Raw genomic sequence first — 20742 nt, forward strand, 5'->3', positions numbered from 1 at the left:
ACAGGCCCAGTGTACACAGACTGGACCAGCACAGGCCCAGTGTACAGAGACTGGACCAGCACAGGACCAGTGTACAGAGACTGGACCAGCACAAGCCCAGTGTACAGAGACTGGACCAGCACAGGACCAGTGTACAGAGACTGGACCAGCACAAGCCCAGTGTACAGAGACTGGACCAGCACAAGCCCAGTGTACAGAGACTGGACCAGCACAAGCCCAGTGTACAGAGACTGGACCAGCACAAGCCCAGTGTACAGAGACTGGACCAGCACAGGCCCAGTGTACAGAGACTGGACCAGCACAGGCCCAGTGTACAGAGACTGGACCAGCACAGGACCAGTGTACAGAGACTGGACCAGCACACGCCCAGTGTACAGAGACTGGACCAGCACAGGCCCAGTGTACAGAGACTGGACCAGCACAAGCCCAGTGTACAGAGACTGGACCAGCACAGGCCCAGTGTACACAGACTGGACCAGCACAGGCCCAGTGTACAGAGACTGGACCAGCACAGGACCAGTGTACAGAGACTGGACCAGCACAAGCCCAGTGTACAGAGACTGGACCAGCACAGGCCCAGTGTACAGAGACTGGACCAGCACAGGACCAGTGTACAGAGACTGGACCAGCACAGGCCCAGTGTACAGAGACTGGACCAGCACAAGCCCAGTGTACAGAGACTGGACCAGCACAGGCCCAGTGTACACAGACTGGACCAGCACAGGCCCAGTGTACAGAGACTGGACCAGCACAGGCCCAGTGTACAGAGACTGGACCAGCACAGGCCCAGTGTACAGAGACTGGACCAGCACATGCCCAGTGTACAGAGACTGGACCAGCACAGGCCCAGTGTACAGAGACTGGACCAGCACATGCCCAGTGTACAGAGACTGGACCAGCACAGGACCAGTGTACAGAGACTGGACCAGCACATGCCCAGTGTACAGAGACTGGACCAGCACATGCCCAGTGTACAGAGACTGGACCAGCACAGGCCCAGTGTACAGAGACTGGACCAGCACAGGACCAGTGTACAGAGACTGGACCAGCACATGCCCAGTGTACAGAGACTGGACCAGCACAGGCCCAGTGTACAGAGACTGGACCAGCACAGGACCAGTGTACAGAGACTGGACCAGCACAAGCCCAGTGTACAGAGACTGGACCAGCACAAGCCCAGTGTACAGAGACTGGACCAGCACATGCCCAGTGTACAGAGACTGGACCAGCACAGGCCCAGTGTACAGAGACTGGACCAGCACAGGCCCAGTGTACAGAGACTGGATCTGCAGGATCTTGAGATTAATGCACATACAGGAGACCGTCCACCTTACAAAACCACTGAAGAAATTCGTCTGCACTTTTTCTATTGACCATCTTATCAGTGAAATGAATCTGCGCTTTCCCCCAGAGTAATGTGATGTTTCGAAAGCGATCCCTGCTTCGACCGACACAGAATTCATTCCTTGACATGGATGTTTGTCACTTGTCTGCTGAATTACATCAAGTGCAACAGCTTCTGGACAGAAGAAAGAATGAGGCGACAGCAAGCATCACACTGCAATATCTTTCCATACTCCTCGATTCATACAGACTTCTTTGTATCTCTGTTACACTTCCTCAGCTCATCAGCATGTGAGCGCAAGTTTCCTTGCTTTAACCTGAGAAGGACCAGTGGAGACGATGACACCGTAACCTGGAAGTGTTGGCAATCAGCTCCTGAAGAACAGAGCCCTAGATGTGCAGGACATCATTAGCTGCGTTTCCACTGTCGGGCCAGGGCCGGGCCGTGCTAGTGCGTGCCAGGGCCAGTCGTGTTTCCACTGTCACTTCCGGGCTTGATCGGGGCTTACTCGGGGCCAACGGCCAGGATTTCTGGCCCGTCGAATACCTTGGGCCAAAGCGGGCCAGCTCGGGCTAGAGGACTGGTTACGAACAGAGTTTACCTGAGTTGGGAGCGCCGGATGATTCTGTCAGTATTAAAGACTTTTTAAATAATTTAACTCACTTTCATGTTTGAATGCCTTCTGTTTGTGATCCGATGTGGATTCTGATCACCTTATAAGGTAGAAATATTTATACGCGATGCAAAAGACTATGCGCGCTAACCATTACCATAGTAAACATAGTAAACGCTTGAAGAAATCAGACCAATCATAAAGGCGATCACAATCATGTTTTTATTGTATCTGCCAGAAGCCTACGTCTCGTCTCTTTATACCGGACTATCATAAAATAAAGCAACTTTGTTTTCGTGGGCTTCCTCTGTTTCTCTGACTACTGGCAGTCGAGAGAGTGCTAAAGCTCCTCAGGTCTTATTTTTGGTGGCATATTTGTAGAAATTATCATTCTATCTAAATATGATGTAAATATGTCCTGTAGCTACCAAATAGTTGCAGAAACAGCCTCGACTGAAGAAGTAAGTCTGTCCTCTTTCTTTTGTGAAATAGACCTAACGGTAATTTATTTCTGTGTGATTAATGTGCAATTTTGACATAAATTAATTCATAATGATCAATGCATCACTCTTTATTGTACACCTGTGGTAAAACATCAATGCTTGGGTTTTAAATATTCAAGTGAACAACAAAAACGCCAGCAAACGGTCGCTTTTATCATGTTTGTTTTGCGATCACGCTGTTTCCAGTGATTTTTTTCTGATTAGTTTTCTGATAAAACTTCCATTTGTTGGTGAACTGATGTGTGTGTGTGCCGTTGTTCCAGAGAGGCGTGTTACGGGTGTGTTTTAGTGAAGCGCTGTGGAGCTTCTGGCCGATAGTGGAAACGCAGGCCCAGTGCTACTGGCCCGAGGCTATTAGCCCGCTTGGGCCGCGAGCGCCACCTGGAGGGCAGCAAAAACGTTACGTTTTTCACCTGTGGGCCGCGAGGGCCGTGGGACCAAACAAGTCATCAATTGAAGACACCAGAATGACCACTGTTATCCATGAGACAGTTACAATACACCATCCCACCACTAGTGGCAGTAATGCCTCAGTTAGTTGTTTAACAAGCGCCAATAAGCAGAAGAAGACACAGTCAACCGTAGCATGTAGCAAAAGTTATGGATACATTTTTACAGCGGAAAAGTGGAGGCCAAAGTCGTGCCAACCCGTCCCAAAAGTCAAGATTTTGCCGCAAATACAATCCTGACTTCATGAAGTACGGATTTGTGAATGGAGGTGACGAGGCAGAGCACATGAGGTGGTGGATGTCAGTGTGAAAACCATAAACTTCATTAAAAAGAATGCCGTGAACTCCAGATGTTTTGCCAGACTTTGTGAAGGCTTGAAAGCAGATCATGTCCAGCTGCTCTATCACAGTGAGGAGAGACGGCTCTCAAGAGCACTGGTCCTCAAGCGTTTGTTTGAACTGAGCAATGATCTTTTCTCACTGAGAAATTCTCCTTTTGCACATTATTATGCCAATGCACAGTTCCCAGCTAAACTTGCCTACCTCTGTGACACTCTTTCACTGCTGAACCAGCTGAATATCTCACTTCAAGGGAGAAATAGCAACATATTTTTAGTTGCAGATAAAGTTCAAGCTTTTAAGAGGAAACTTGCTTTGTGGATGAAGAGGGCTCAGGAAAAAAGGATGGACATGTTTCCCATTTTGTCTGACGTTTAGGAAAACTCCCCCAGGTGAAGATTAGTCTCACAGCACCTCTCACAACTGGCAGTGACATTTGATGACTACTTTCCTGAGGATCCCAGAGAGGGACACGTGTGGGTTGTGGAGTTAGGGTTAGATCCCACTAAAAATGCTGTTGCTTTGCCCGCTCATCTGGAATCCCAGCTTGGGGAAGGAGCCACTGACAGTACTTTAAAGTTGCAGTGGGGCAAACTGGATTTGCTGTCTCAAAAGGGTTAGACTGGAGATGCACAGGAAAGTAAAGTGAGTGAGTGAATGCTATTGGGACATTGCTTAATTTGTGTCATCTTTACTCTTATTGGCGTCGTGCTACAGACCTAATTTAAATATTATGCAGAAACAGGAATCCGATCGGTTATGCAGAAACAGAGGCTACTTAATATGAACAAATGTAAACGCACGGTGTCCTGATTGGCTAATGGTCCGATCTGCTTGACCGGATCGCATGTTAATGCTGAGTGTAAACACAGATTTCTCTGAGTCCACAATCAGAACTGAAGTCCTTTCTGCCAGCAAGCCTATAGACTGAAGCCCCATCTATAGGACATACCAACCACATACACGCTAAACCGTTTGTAACAATCAAATTAAATAATATAAACACCCAACACAACACTTGACCCTTCCAAACAGCGGAAACAACAACAGTTAACAGAGAAAGAGTTACAACAAATCAAATGGCAAAATCCGCTAAATCCTGTATCTAACCCACTGGGAGGAGAATGGCACGCTGTATAGATATCTGCAGCTGGGCGTTCATTATGTTCATTCAATCTAATTATTTTATTAGCACCCCCAACAAAACTATCCTGGAGCCGCCACTGGAAACACTTTCTATCACTTAATTAGAAGCAGACCAATTTTAAATGGTCTTCTGTTACATAGCGACAGCTGACCAGACATTTAGAAGTTTTTTCAAAAATGCAAGGTATTAAAATTCTAAATAAAGCTCTGTAAACACTTGAATATTTTTGCAACACTATAAATGTGTCCCATCGGGTAATCAAACTTCACTCCTACTTGAACACTTCGGCCAAACAGAGGACATACGTCATGCAAGTGCTCAAGTGGTCAAGTGTGGGTATTAGGAAAGGCCCTCACACTAACTGCCCAGTACACACTGCACACTGCCTAATAGTGTTTTTATGAATAGTGTGTGAAATAGTCTCCAACATGCCACAGATGACAGGTGTGTTGGACATGGGCCGCTCAGAGAGAGTTGCAGTGAGAAGTCGGACACTTTCTGCTCCCGTAGCGCCGCTGGCGTGGGGTTTACCACAGCTGAAGTGAAAGAAGTGTACAGAGACTGGACCAGCACAGGCCCGATCGGGGCTTACTCGGGGCCAACGGTGAGAAGTCGGACACTTTCTGCTCCCGTAGCACCGCTGGCGTGGGGTTTACCACAGCTGAAGTGAAAGAAGAGCAATATTGATCAACAGATGTTTCAGAGACATTTCCATTCAATACTTTATTGCTTAATACAGCATCTATATAAAGTTCATCATAATGAAGCCTGTACTCTGACTGAAGTGTTGTGTCATCTACGCTTCAGTGCCAGCAGAGGGCAGCCTCGTCCCTCACTGTTCCCATACACGCTCTTATTCCCGGACTACATTTCCCAGAAGCCCCTGCTCAGTGTCAGTTTAACCTCTGTGGTCTGAGGGGTTTTCTGGGTCCTGGAGGTGTTCTGACATGCTCTGACATGTGTGCTTATTTCTGTTACTTGTGACATTGTCCTGGCTCTGCTACAATAATATATCAGCAGCATATATGTAAAAGTTTGTAGTTTTGAGATAATGGTATTTATGCGTGGTTTGTGAAAAAAAAAAAATATATATATTGTCACTGAAATAAGGTAATTGAAGACTAAAATTTTACTATTTAATATAATTTTTTATTTTTCTTTATTAATTTTCATAATGTATTTTGTGATGTTTGCACATGTGTGCTGATGAGAGCGCTGTTAGAGCTGTATTGTGCTTATATGTGTGCAATGCCACGTTCACTGAGCAGAGATGTTCTGATGATGATGACACATTAAATGTTAAGCAGGGGTGGGCAAACTTTTTGGCTCAAGGGCCACACTGGGTTTTAAAGTATGACGGAGGGCCGGCCCAGTAGCAGCAAACACATTTACTGCGCGCCATTCAACAACTGAGAGACGGCGTTCTGATTTTGGATTTTGATTTCCACATATCTACATGTGTGCATTTTAAGATGTTTTGAAGGCCAAAAGAATAGGATAACAACAGCTTTAAAAGCATGTCGCGCAGCTGATTATTTTCCTCTCCTCACCAGCATCACACTCTTCTTCTCTTCTGTGATTCTCTTGCCCAGTCTCTTCCCTCCTAAAGCTGAGCTTCGACTGACAGAGGCTTTTCATGTGTGTCTGTCAGTGAAGAAAGTCAACATATGGGCCAACTGTAAGTGTGTCCTCTTTCTTTTGTGAAATAGACCTAACGGTAATTTATTTCTGTGTGACTAATGTGCAATTTTGACATAAATTAATTCATAATGATCATATGGGCCAACTTTTTAGCCTATGAATCATTTTCATTTAATTTCATCATTTTCAAAAGCGACTAGGAAAGCTAGATAAATAACTTTATTAAATTAATGCACAATATAGGCTACACATTCTTTATTGATCTTATGCCTAATACAGGGCTTTATTAGCCTGGGTGCCAGCCCGAACCCCAGCCCACAACATGTTTTGGTCGGGATGTTCGGTCTGGACTCGATCCGTTGAGGAGGAATTATGCTCGGCTCACAGAAGGCCGAGCCAATCAAATTGCCAGGGCGATGATGGACAGATGATCTGCGGTTACGTAATCACCACGTCATCAGAGCGGTTGGGTTGAACTGGTTTTCCACAAAGATGGCTGCAGCTGGAGGACTGAGATGTTTAGATTCCGCTATCGCGTCTGTTACAAAATAAATGTATCCGCTGCTCCGATGGTGGCTAAGAAGATGGGACACAATGAACACCAGTGGAAGGGATGTGCTCACGATCTCTCTTCTCTGAACACGCTTCTTCAGCCTCAGATGAACACGCTTCTCCAGCCTCAGATGAACACGCTTCTTCAGCCTCAGATGAACACGCTTCTCCAGCCTCAGATGAACACGCTTCTCCAGCCTCAGATGAACACGCTTCTCCAGCCTCAGATGAACACGCTTCTTCAGCCTCAGATGAACACGCTTCTTCAGCCTCAGATGAACACTCTTCTTCAGCCTCAGATGAACACGCTTCTTCAGCCTCAGATGAACACGCTTCTCCAGCCTCAGATGAACACGCTTCTTCAGCCTCAGATGAACACGCTTCTCCAGTCTCAGATGAACACGCTTCTCCAGCCTCAGATGAACACGCTTCTCCAGCCTCAGATGAACACGCTTCTCCAGCCTCAGATGAACATGCTTCTTCAGCCTCAGATGAACACGCTTCTCCAGCCTCAGATGAACACTCTTCTTCAGCCTCAGATGAACACGCTTCTTCAGCCTCAGATGAACACGCTTCTCCAGCCTCAGATGAACACGCTTCTCCAGCCTCAGATGAACACGCTTCTCCAGTCTCAGATGAACACGCTTCTCCAGTCTCAGATGAACACGCTTCTCCAGCCTCAGATGAACACGCTTCTCCAGCCTCAGATGAACACGCTTCTCCAGCCTCAGATGAACACGCTTCTTCAGCCTCAGATGAACACGCTTCTCCAGCCTCAGATGAACACGCTTCTTCAGCCTCAGATGAACACGCTTCTCCAGCCTCAGATGAACACGCTTCTTCAGCCTCAGATGAACACGCTTCTTCAGTCTCAGATGAACACGCTTCTTCAGCCTCAGATGAACACGCTTCTCCAGCCTCAGATGAACACGCTTCTTCAGCCTCAGATGAACACGCTTCTCCAGTCTCAGATGAACACTCTTCTCCAGCCTCAGATGAACACGCTTCTCCAGCCTCAGATGAACACGCTTCTTCAGCCTCAGATGAACTGCTTCTTCAGCCTCAGATGAACACGCTTCTTCAGCCTCAGATGAACACGCTTCTTCAGCCTCAGATGAACACGCTTCTTCAGCCTCAGATGAACACGCTTCTCCAGCCTCAGATGAACACGCTTCTCCAGCCTCAGATGAACACTCTTCTTCAGCCTCAGATGAACACGCTTCTTCAGTCTCAGATGAACACGCTTCTCCAGCCTCAGATGAACACGCTTCTCCAGTCTCAGATGAACACGCTTCTCCAGCCTCAGATGAACACGCTTCTCCAGCCTCAGATGAACACGCTTCTTCAGCCTCAGATGAACACGCTTCTCCAGCCTCAGATGAACACTCTTCTTCAGCCTCAGATGAACACGCTTCTTCAGCCTCAGATGAACACGCTTCTTCAGCCTCAGATGAACACGCTTCTTCAGCCTCAGATGAACACGCTTCTTCAGCCTCAGATGAACACGCTTCTTCAGCCTCAGATGAACACGCTTCTCCAGCCTCAGATGAACACTCTTCTTCAGCCTCAGATGAACACGCTTCTTCAGCCTCAGATGAACACTCTTCTCCAGCCTCAGATGAACACGCTTCTTCAGCCTCAGATGAACACGCTTCTCCAGCCTCAGATGAACACGCTTCTTCAGCCTCAGATGAAAACGCTTCTTCAGCCTCAGATGAACACGCTTCTCCAGCCTCAGATGAACACTCTTCTTCAGCCTCAGATGAACACGCTTCTTCAGTCTCAGATGAACACGCTTCTCCAGCCTCAGATGAACACGCTTCTCCAGCCTCAGATGAACACGCTTCTCCAGCCTCAGATGAACACGCTTCTCCAGCCTCAGATGAACACGCTTCTTCAGCCTCAGATGAACACGCTTCTTCAGCCTCAGATGAACACGCTTCTTCAGCCTCAGATGAACACGCTTCTTCAGCCTCAGATGAACACGCTTCTCCAGCCTCAGATGAACACGCTTCTTCAGCCTCAGATGAACACGCTTCTTCAGCCTCAGATGAACACGCTTCTTCAGCCTCAGATGAACACGCTTCTCCAGCCTCAGATGAACACTCTTCTTCAGCCTCAGATGAACACGCTTCTTCAGCCTCAGATGAACACGCTTCTCCAGCCTCAGATGAACACGCTTCTTCAGCCTCAGATGAACACGCTTCTTCAGCCTCAGATGAACACGCTTCTTCAGCCTCAGATGAACACGCTTCTCCAGCCTCAGATGAACACTCTTCTTCAGCCTCAGATGAACACGCTTCTCCAGCCTCAGATGAACACGCTTCTCCAGCCTCAGATGAACACGCTTCTTCAGCCTCAGATGAACACTCTTCTTCAGCCTCAGATGAACACGCTTCTTCAGCCTCAGATGAACACTCTTCTCCAGCCTCAGATGAACACGCTTCTTCAGCCTCAGATGAACACGCTTCTCCAGCCTCAGATGAACACGCTTCTTCAGCCTCAGATGAACACGCTTCTTCAGCCTCAGATGAACACGCTTCTTCAGCCTCAGATGAACACGCTTCTTCAGCCTCAGATGAACACGCTTCTTCAGCCTCAGATGAACACTCTTCTTCAGCCTCAGATGAACACGCTTCTTCAGCCTCAGATGAACACGCTTCTTCAGCCTCAGATGAACACTCTTCTTCAGCCTCAGATGAACACGCTTCTTCAGTCTCAGATGAACACGCTTCTTCAGCCTCAGATGAACACGCTTCTTCAGCCTCAGATGAACACGCTTCTTTAGCCTCAGATGAACACGCTTCTCCAGCCTCAGATGAACACGCTTCTTCAGCCTCAGATGAACACTCTTCTTCAGCCTCAGATGAACACGCTTCTTCAGCCTCAGATGAACACGCTTCTTCAGCCTCAGATGAACACGCTTCTCCAGCCTCAGATGAACACTCTTCTTTAGCCTCAGATGAACACGCTTCTTCAGCCTCAGATGAACACGCTTCTTCAGCCTCAGATGAACACGCTTCTTCAGCCTCAGATGAACACTCTTCTTCAGCCTCAGATGAACACGCTTCTTCAGCCTCAGATGAACACGCTTCTCCAGCCTCAGATGAACTCTTCTTCAGCCTCAGATGAACACGCTTCTTCAGCCTCAGATGAACACGCTTCTCCAGCCTCAGATGAACACGCTTCTCCAGCCTCAGATGAACACGCTTCTCCAGCCTCAGATGAACACGCTTCTTCAGCCTCAGATGAACACGCTTCTTCAGCCTCAGATGAACACGCTTCTTCAGCCTCAGATGAACACGCTTCTTCAGCCTCAGATGAACACGCTTCTTCAGCCTCAGATGAACACGCTTCTTCAGCCTCAGATGAACACGCTTCTTCAGCCTCAGATGAACACTCTTCTTCAGCCTCAGATGAACACTCTTCTTCAGCCTCAGATGAACACGCTTCTTCAGCCTCAGATGAACACTCTTCTTCAGCCTCAGATGAACACGCTTCTTCAGCCTCAGATGAACACGCTTCTTCAGCCTCAGATGAACACTCTTCTTCAGCCTCAGATGAACACGCTTCTTCAGCCTCAGATGAACACTCTTCTTCAGCCTCAGATGAACACGCTTCTTCAGCCTCAGATGAACACGCTTCTTCAGCCTCAGATGAACACGCTTCTCCAGCCTCAGATGAACACTCTTCTTCAGTCTCAGATGAACACGCTTCTTCAGCCTCAGATGAACACGCTTCTCCAGCCTCAGATGAACACGCTTCTCCAGCCTCAGATGAACACGCTTCTCCAGCCTCAGATGAACACGCTTCTTCAGCCTCAGATGAACACGCTTCTTCAGCCTCAGATGAACACGCTTCTCCAGCCTCAGATGAACACGCTTCTTCAGCCTCAGATGAACACGCTTCTCCAGCCTCAGATGAACACTCTTCTTTAGCCTCAGATGAACACGCTTCTTCAGCCTCAGATGAACACGCTTCTTCAGCCTCAGATGAACACGCTTCTTCAGCCTCAGATGAACACTCTTCTTCAGCCTCAGATGAACACGCTTCTTCAGCCTCAGATGAACACGCTTCTTCAGCCTCAGATGAACACTCTTCTTCAGCCTCAGATGAACACGCTTCTTCAGTCTCAAATGAACACGCTTCTTCAGCCTCAGATGAACACGCTTCTTCAGCCTCAGATGAACACGCTTCTTCAGCCTCAGATGAACACTCTTCTTCAGCCTCAGATGAACACGCTTCTTCAGCCTCAGATGAACACGCTTCTTCAGCCTCAGATGAACACTCTTCTCCAGCCTCAGATGAACACGCTTCTTCTTCAATATCTCGCACTTGACTGTGAGCGCGTCGAGAGTCGCTCTGCTCAAATTCACGCTCTGAAGCTTCTGTGAACATGAAGCCCGCCTACTTTGATTTGATTGGTCTTCTCAAATATTCTGACATTAACGAGCAGTGACAGACCAATGAGGCTCAAATGAACACACACACAAGGTGTTCGTGGGCTACTAATAATAGACTTCACACAGAACGGGCACTTGTCATTATGGCGTAGTGGGTATGGGGTTCCCACAGCGGGAGTTCCCTTGAAAGTTCTTGAATAATGTTATTTTCCAGCTAAAGTTAGTTTTAAAGTTAGTTTTAGCAATAAAGAATTGGGGCTTTTGCACCGGATTAATGTTTTTATAGTCCCATTAACTGTAGGCGTGTTCGCACCGCAGGAACTGGGAATGATTTTAGTTTGTAACGTTCAGCCTTCTCGGTTGAATTACATTAACTAAAATTGGGGTCAGATTTAACTGTGAGAGTTTGTGAAGCGTTTTAAAAGATGAGACAACAACAGGTATAACCGGAATAAAAGTGTATTAAACAATATTCACAAGGAACTTAAAACAACACAATAAATACAAGAAAACTAAGTCTGCTAAAAGTGTGGAGTCCATTGCACCATACCCTAAAACAGTCCAAAGAATCCTGGTGTATTGCTTGTCCCAAAGTGAATGTGAGAAATGTCCACCGGTGTATATACAAAGTCCACAGAAGTGATAATCCAAAGTGCTGGAAAGGAAAGTCCACAAAGGTAACTCCACAGTCCAGTTTGCTGGTGATCACCTGGTCGTATAGTGAGCAACGACCCCCATTGTTTGACATGCTGCCTGCTTTATCCTGTCTTGTTCCTTTTTCCTGTCATGTGATTGCTCACATGACAAGCAGACCAATAATCAATTAAAGACATACACACATACAAAAGATAAGAGGAATAAAATGGACTAAAATGACTAAGACAACATGTAAACCTATTAAAACTCTAATATACATAAATCAATATAATATATAGAGTGGTTAAAACATGTGTCATGTGTGACAGTGTCACAAGTTCTAGGAACACCTTTTGGAGGAACTAATTTAGCTCCTACTTCTAACCCAGCACAATAGGAACTATCAGAGACGTTAGTGTTCGCTGATTGGCCGAACGCACGCAAAACTTCAGCACCTGCCAAAATTAAAAGAGCCGTGTACACAGATTATAGCCTATATATTTATAGAAACATAAATATATAAACATGGAAATAGTGATTGATCCTCAACCAGGGGCGGACTTGGACTAAAAAGTTGCCCTGGACTTTCTGGCCCACAGCGGCCCAACACACCCCACATCGGCTCATTAATGTGCAGAATCATTTTTAACACCACTTACTAGCATACAAATCTAACACAATACAAACATGAATGCTATTTAAACATTTATTTTACACAATCATTTGATGGTTAATAATTAGTTCGAGCCCCTTCAATCTGGGTTCAGGACAATGCATTGCACTGAAACAGCTTTGGTTGAAGTCATCAATGACTTATTATTAGCTTCTGATTCTGGCTCTCAAGACTCATTCTACTAGATCTTATTTCAGCCTTCAACACCATTGATGCTTTTACCAATTGGAAACTGTCTTTGGTGTATCTGAGACTGCCTTAGAATGGGTTAGGTCATATTTTAGAGATCACAGTCAATTTGTTTTTTATGTGTGATTAGATCTGAGGTGGGTCCTGTTTGTACTGGTGTCCCACAGAGCTCAGTTCTCGGTCCTTTGCTCTTATATCTACCCTCTTGGTCTGCTATTAAGATCTCTTGACCTCAGCTATCATTTCTATGTCGATGACACGCAAATCTACATTCATTCCAAGCCTGGTCAATTTGTGGATGTTTCTCATCTTTCCAACTGTACCTCTGAGATTAAGTTGTGGATGTCTAACAATTTTCTGCATCTAAATATCTCTAAAACTGAAGTCATGCTCCCTGGCTCTCCCCATCTACTGCGCAATACTGTTTCTATATATTTGTCAGTTGATGGTGTTGCCTTGGAGTTACTAAGTAAAATACAAATCTTGGAGTCATCTGTGATGCTACCCTGTCCTCTGAGGCTTTTGTGCAGAATACGGTTCAGACCTCCTTTTTTCATCTTAGAAAAATTGCACGTATTCGGCCTGTGTTGTCCTTTTCTGTTGCTGAAAGATTGATTAATTATTTTGTTTCGTCGGGGCACGAAGTTTCGTTTAGTCTACGGACCTGTTGCCTTGACAATAAACTGTATTTGGGTTGACTTACATCTCAGCATGTTCAGACGCCTCTCAACATCATTACAATCTGCACCGAGGAGGCTTACACAAACCTGTTCAAGACAACACTGATCAACTTAGTTGAACAACAAATTAATGAATGTAAAATCATTTTGTCTGGGATGTAGCCTTCTTTTAAAGTCCTTTTAAAATGAAAATTGCTAATTTATTTCCAGGCCTAAAAAGTGTGCTTAATAACTGTGAAATAACTAAGATAATGTTTATGTAAAGTCATAAAGTTCCCTAGTATTTATTGCCCCAAGGTTTTAGGAGTGTTGAGTTATTTACCGTGTATGGCAGTGTGTGATGGCTTTCCTCTGACGGTCACGCTCGGCTGGCTCCATTATCCTGTTTTCCTCCCGCTGGGTTCTTGAGGCTCTTTCTGCTGGGTGCTGATGACATCATATGAGCTGTCACTCACGGCGGCTCGTCGCTCATGGCCGTTTCAGACCAACATCAAAACCTGTCCGCTAACCTCCTCTGCTGCTTTGCAGGAACAGATTATAGTATCCTACTTTATTGAAATTGTGTACAGTTAATTTTACTTTAATTGAATACCGTGAGGTACCGTGTGGAGTTCCTCAGGGATCAATTTTAGGACCACTACTTTTTACATTTACATTACATTTATTAATTTAGCAGATGCTTTTATCCAAAGCGACTTGAGAACAAAAGAAGCAGTCAAACTAGCAGTAGGACAACAGTATGTAAGTGCTATGATCCCTCTTGGTTCAATATAACGCAGTACATGTATTTATTTATTTATTTTAAATAAAAGAGAAAGTGTTAGTATTACTGGATCAAGCGCTGCCGAAAAAGATGCGTCTTCAGCAGTTTCTTAAAAATGGCTCCGGACTCAGCAGCTCTGGCTGAGTTAGATCATCACCAACAGGGGGCAGTCATGGTGAAGGTCCGAGAGAGAGATTTCGTGCCTCTTTGAGATGGCACCACCAGACGCCGCTCGCTTGCAGAGCGCAACTTTCTGGACGGCACATAAGTCTAGTAATGAGTTCAGGTACAGGGGAGCAGTGCCAGTGGTTGTTCTGTAGGCAAACGTCAGTGACTTGAGTTTGATGCGAGCGGCAACCAGCAACCAGTGCAATTTCGTGAGGAGAGGAGTGATGTGTGCTCTCTTCGGCTCGTTGAAGACACTCTAGCTGCAGCTTCTGGATCAGTTGCAGAGGTTTGACAGTGCAAGCTGGGAGACCGGCCAGGAGAGCATTACAATAGTCCAGTCTGGACAGAACAAGCGCCTGAACAAGGAGTTGTGTAGCTCTGATAGGAAGGGCCTGATCCTCCTGATGTTGTACAAGGCAGATCTGCAGGACCGGGCAGTGCTAGGTCATGCAGATATATTTTTAATCTATATATGTTACCTCTCGGTCGTATCATGAGGAGACATGGTGGGCCCTATCTTGCACCCAGCGCAATTGACTTTGAACACCGACGCATGTATCATTCCTATTTTGCACCCGCGCACAGCGGACTTTTCCCTCCACAGACGCACGTCGGTAAATTAGGGAATGAACTTGCGCTCGCGGGGGCGGTTCAGCGCAAAGAGGAGTGTGTTCCGGCGCAAAACTTCCATGGTGCTATTTTCCAGTTTTAGAAAGCAATTGCGCCATTGACCAGGAAAAAAACAGTCTAAAGACAGTGGCGCGTTGCGCGTTAGTGATATGGTATTTTAAGGGCGCGTGCTTGGCCATAATGTTAACGCGCATCCACTTTGATTCTCTAATATAAACAGATGCAGCAGTTTTCATTTTTGCAAATCATACATTATTACAAGGAAAAATATTAACACACGAGGGAAATCATTGTTGTGTCCGTGAAGATGTGAAAAAGATCTATCTAGATGAAAAAAAATAAAAAAATCTAGATTAGGCTACACATTTACTACCCAAATCATACGCCTGTTTAACCGAAGATAATTTGGGTGGGTTTCTCTCATTATCCCCAATGTCACTTCTCTGTGTTTTACGGCCCTGACGAGAACGTCGCTTTCCTCGGCTGTGAACCGCTCCTTGGCGTGCGCTGGCAAATCCGCCGTTATTATAGCAATCCGCCATGTAACAAGCGCGTCTGCTCTTAAAGGGAATGTGAGAGGACGCTCTGATTGGTTTATTTCACGTTACGCCCAAACCACACCTATGAATAATGAAGCTACTTCAGACCAACCCCTTTTAGATTTGCGTCGGGCGCAAGAGTCATTTATCCCGCCGGGAATATAGCAACAGCGCCGGGATTCGCCCACAAAGTTACTTGCGCTTTGCACTTTGACACTTGCGTTTCAGATCGTTAAAATAGGGCCCGGTATCTCTTATCACAGTTATATGAAACCGTGTCTCCTGATGACACTGGGCAAATGGATTTACTTGCAAATCACATCCAATACATAAATGACTGGATGTGGCAAAATTTTGATTATTGGATCAAAAGTACAGAGAGATAAATTGAACCCTGAACTAAATATCCCGAGATTAAACCCAAGCCAAGTGGCAAAAAAATGTAGGCGTTGTCTTTGACTCTGATTTTAATTTTAAAGCTCATGTATGTAATATTACCAAAATAGCATTTTATCATCTAAAGAACATTGCTAACTAAGACCATTTCTCTCTCTGAGGAGCAATACAGAAAAATAAATGCATCCATGTATAACTATTAGGCTTGACTATTGTAATGCCCTCCATTTTGGTCTACCAAAGACTACAATTATCAAACTACAATTAATACAAAACTCTGCTTTTCAAGTATTGACCAAGCCCAAGAAGAGAGAGCACATTACACCTGAACTAAAGTCATTACACTGGTTACTTGTTCGTTTTCGTGTTGATTTAAAAAATATTTTACTAGTTTATAAGGCATTGCATGGATTTGCTCCAGGCTATCTTTCAAAAATGCTTACTGTGTCTGAACCTGTAAGGACTCTCAGATCCTCGACTCTTTTTGGTAGAACTAAAATATTCAGTGATGTTGCTTTTAGCCGCTACGCTCTCGCCTCTGCAATAACAGCAAGACGTGCAGAAAACATTAATAGTTTTAAGTCTAAATTAAAAACATATTTTTTTAGTCTGGCCTTCCTGTAAGATCTTACAATGCTTTTTATTTCATATGTTTTTCTTCAGTTTTAGTTACTGTATGCCTTACTTAACCCTCTGGGGACTAAGAAATAGTCGCACAAAATGAGCGCGTTTTGCTCATTTCTTTTTTACATAGCAGCAAAATAGACATAAAATACAACATAAAAAAGAAATATGAAAAAATAAGCTGTTAAATGTCTACTTTTTAATGTGTCCACTTACAATCGAAATAAAACATTGTGCTTTTATAAAATAAAGAAAATAAACAGGGAGTGCTTTCTGCCTCTCCGTCTCCGTGAACTTTTTTTCTGGCGCACGTCTCTAAACTCAAACAAAACTCAGCGAATACCTTTAACCCAGGCATGAGCAATATATCTTTATAATCATGTGAGTGTGTAGTTTTAAATTATCTAATTCAAAACTAAAAGAAATATTCTCTGTTTATGTAATCTATATAAAAAGAGCGAGTTCTCATTTCAGCTCATTGTCTTTTAATGTGACAATGAGCAACCCGCTAAAGAGTTGAAATAAAGTCAAAGTCACTTCAATTCATATGGTCGTTTTGTCAAAGATTCATGGGTGGACAGTCCTGCCATTCAGTAGATTAGCCTCTGATAAAGCAAGACAATGTTAGAACCAAAATAATAAGAACAATATAAAGGTTTCACACAATCATTAGTCAAGTCACCTTTATTTATATAGTGTTTTTTGCAATACAGATTGTATTACAGCAGCTTTACAAAGATAACAGGAAAATATTGCAACAAAGATAGTTTCTGCTGTACAGCTCTAGAAGAAAAGAGTGTGACAGTAAGTTCAGTTATGGTTCCTTTCTATTGTAAAAAAAGTTATTAAATTAGTTAATTTATATAAAAACCGAGATGTCATCGTCCAGCTCAGTTCAGTTCTCATATAATGGTGTCAATGCAGGAGATCAATAATATTGTTGAATATTAAATGTCCCCAACTAAGCAGCCAAAAGCCAACAGTGGCAAGGAACCAAACCTCCATCAGGGCAGAACAGAGAAATTACCCTTGTGAGAAACCAGGCTCAGTCGTCAGTTCTCCACTGGCCAACAAACCAACAGTGTGCGATTATGATTCGGGCAGCATTACAGGTCAGAGGTCAGATTGGATCAGAACATTCACAATATTATCCAGTTCATCTGGCTGAAGATCATCACGCCAGTGAGGAGACGAGTTTGTGGAGGATCAGTGTTTCGTGTTTCCATGAGGCCTTCACAGGGGAGAGATTATACGAAAACTGCTCACTAACATGTCTTTTATGTTAAAAGATAAGTGATCATTTGAAGATAATTTTTACGGATGCCTGCACAACATCTTTAAATTTCAAAGAGATGAAATACATTTACACATAGTGCAGGTAAATGTAAACTATTTCAGTTTCTATGTCTTTTTTTAATATCTGAGAGGTGAAATGAAGAAATATGCACTAAATTAATAATTTAGAGATCTCATATTGTACACACCTTCTGATTGTTTTTAAATGATATGACCTTTGCAGAAATTGGGATTCATCATGTCCAAATCATGCAACGACTGTCTCTGTCTATTTATCCAATTCTATTGTCACAACCCTAGCGGTTAGTCTTTATTCTCTTTGTAACATGCATAACCACTTTTGTTGACAGTCATAACATGCATAACCACGTTTGTTGACAGTCATAACATGCATAACCACGTTTGTTGACAGTCATAACATGCATAACCACGTTTGTTGACAGTCATAACATGCATAACCACTTTGCTGTCAGTCATAACATCCATAACCACTTTTGTTGACAGTCATAACATGCATAACCACGTTTGCTGTCAGTCATATAACATGCATAACCACGTTTGTTGACAGTCATAACATGCATAACCACGTTTGTTGACAGTCATAACATGCATAACCACTTTGCTGTCAGTCATAACATCCATAACCACTTTTGTTGACAGTCATAACATGCATAACCACGTTTGTTGACAGTCATAACATGCATAACCACGTTTGTTGACAGTCATAACATGCATAACCACTTTGCTGTCAGTCATAACATGCATAACCACTTTTGTTGACAGTCATAACATGCATAACCACGTTTGTTGACAGTCATAACATGCATAACCACGTTTGTTGACAGTCATAACATGCATAACCACGTTTGTTGACAGTCATAACATGCATAACCACTTTTGTTGACAGTCATAACATGCATAACCACGTTTGTTGACAGTCATAACATGCATAACCACTTTGCTGTCAGTCATAACATCCATAACCACTTTTGTTGACAGTCATAACATGCATAACCACGTTTGCTGTCAGTCATAACATGCATAACCACGTTTGTTGACAGTCATAACATGCATAACCACGTTTGTTGACAGTCATAACATGCATAACCACGTTTGCTGTCAGTCATAACATGCATAACCACTTTTGTTGACAGTCATAACATCCATAACCACGTTTGCTGTCAGTCATAACATGCATAACCACTTTGCTGTCCGTCATAACATGCATAACCACTTTTGTTGACAGTCATAACATGCATAACCACTTTGGTGTCAGTCATAACATGCATAACCACTTTGCTGACAGTTATAACATGCATAACCACTTTGCTGTCAGTCATAACAATGCATAAGCCAGCAGCCATATCACCCTATAGCCCAACACTGGTTGCCCACTGAAGCTAAGCAGGGTTGAGGCTGGTTAGTACCTGGATGGGAGACCTCCTGAGAAAAACAGGTTGCTGCTGGTAGAGGTGCTAGTGAGGCCAGCAGGGGGCGCTCACCCTGTGGTCTGTGCGGGTCCTAACGCCCCAATGTAGTGATCGGGACACTATACTGACAAAGAGCGCCGTCCTTCGGATGAGAATTAAAACCGAGGTCCTGACTCTCTGTGGTCATTTAAAATCCCATGGCATTTCTCACAAAGAGTAGGGGTGTAACCCGGGTGTCCTGGCCACATTCCACCCATTGGCCCTTACCAATCATGGCCTCCTAATAATCCCCATCCACTGAATTGTCTCTATCACTCTCTTCTCTATCCACCTGTATGTGGTGTGTGGTGTCCAAGTGCATGCTGCACACTGGTGGTGGTTGAGGAGGGACCCCGACATCATTGTAAAGCACTTTGGGTGTATAGTAGTACATATGAAAGTGCTATATAAATGCCTCATTCATTCATAACCACTTTTGTTGACAGTCATAACATGCATAACCACGTTAACCACTTTGTTGACCGTCATAACATGCATAACCACGTCCACTAGGTGACTCTAAAGAGGGTGACTTTAGAGGGTAACTTTAGAGTCACCTATTCACCTATTGCGTAGCTAATACGCAGTGGGGACGCCATGCAAAACTCCACACTATAAGTAACTAGTTGCTTACTGCAGCCCACGAATCCTGAGCTCACAGAAACAAGCCAGAACCCAACATATATATTAAAAAAGACCGGACACTGTCGGGTCTAATAATATACATATTTAACGTCAGTAAGCTTATACCCAACAAATATACCAAAAAAGACTGGACACCGTCGGGTCTATTAAGTACAAGGGATATCTGAACCGGCCAAGGCGGGTTTTATGAGATAATGGGTAATGTGCTAATGAACATTGACATAACGTGTAGATAAGACCGAACACCATCGGGTCTTAATCATACCGAAAGGACCTTAGCCTGCAGGGAAGGTACCTCGATGTTGTAGAACCTCATAAAGGTGGAAGATGAATAGGAAACCCACAGGACCAAGCCCACGACGAAGCCATGCTTCAAGTCGAATGGACTCTAGTACTTATAGCGGAAACCTGACCCACTGAGGTGTATGCCATAGATATGGCATCCACTATCCATCTGGACAGTCTTTGCTTCGTGACTGGATACCCGTTGGATCGGCCACCGAAGCAGACAAAGAGCTGTTCTGATTGTCTGAAAGACAGAACGGTCTATATAAATTCTCAGAGCTCTGACGGGCAGAGCAAATTAGCCTCCCCATCCCCAGCGGAAGGGGAAAGGGCTAATAACGAGATCACCTGTGCTCTGAACGGTATTGAGTGCACTTTGGGCACATAGCCATGTCTGGGTTTGAGGGTAACTTTAGAGTCACCTATTCCAAACTCCAAACAGGAGGGGCTCACAGAGAGCGCCTGCAGATCACCCACTCGCTTGATAGATGCCAGTGCCAGCAGGAGAGCAGTCTTTAGCGAGAGAGGTTTAAGATCAACCGACTGAAGCGGTTCAAATGGTGGTCCCTTCAGGGCCCCAAGGACCGTGGAGAGGTCCCATGACGGCACAGACGGAGGTCTGGAGGGGTTCATCCTCCTGGCTCCCTTCAGAAACCATACCACCAGGTTGTTTCTTCCTAGTGACTGGCCAGCCACTGGAGTATGATCCAAGAGAGTCAGGGACCTGCAGGCGCTATCCGTTGCTCCCTCTTGCCTT

This window comes from Phoxinus phoxinus (genome assembly GCF_949152265.1).
Source record: "Phoxinus phoxinus genome assembly, chromosome: 10".
Classification (NCBI taxonomy): Eukaryota; Metazoa; Chordata; class Actinopteri; order Cypriniformes; family Leuciscidae; genus Phoxinus; species Phoxinus phoxinus.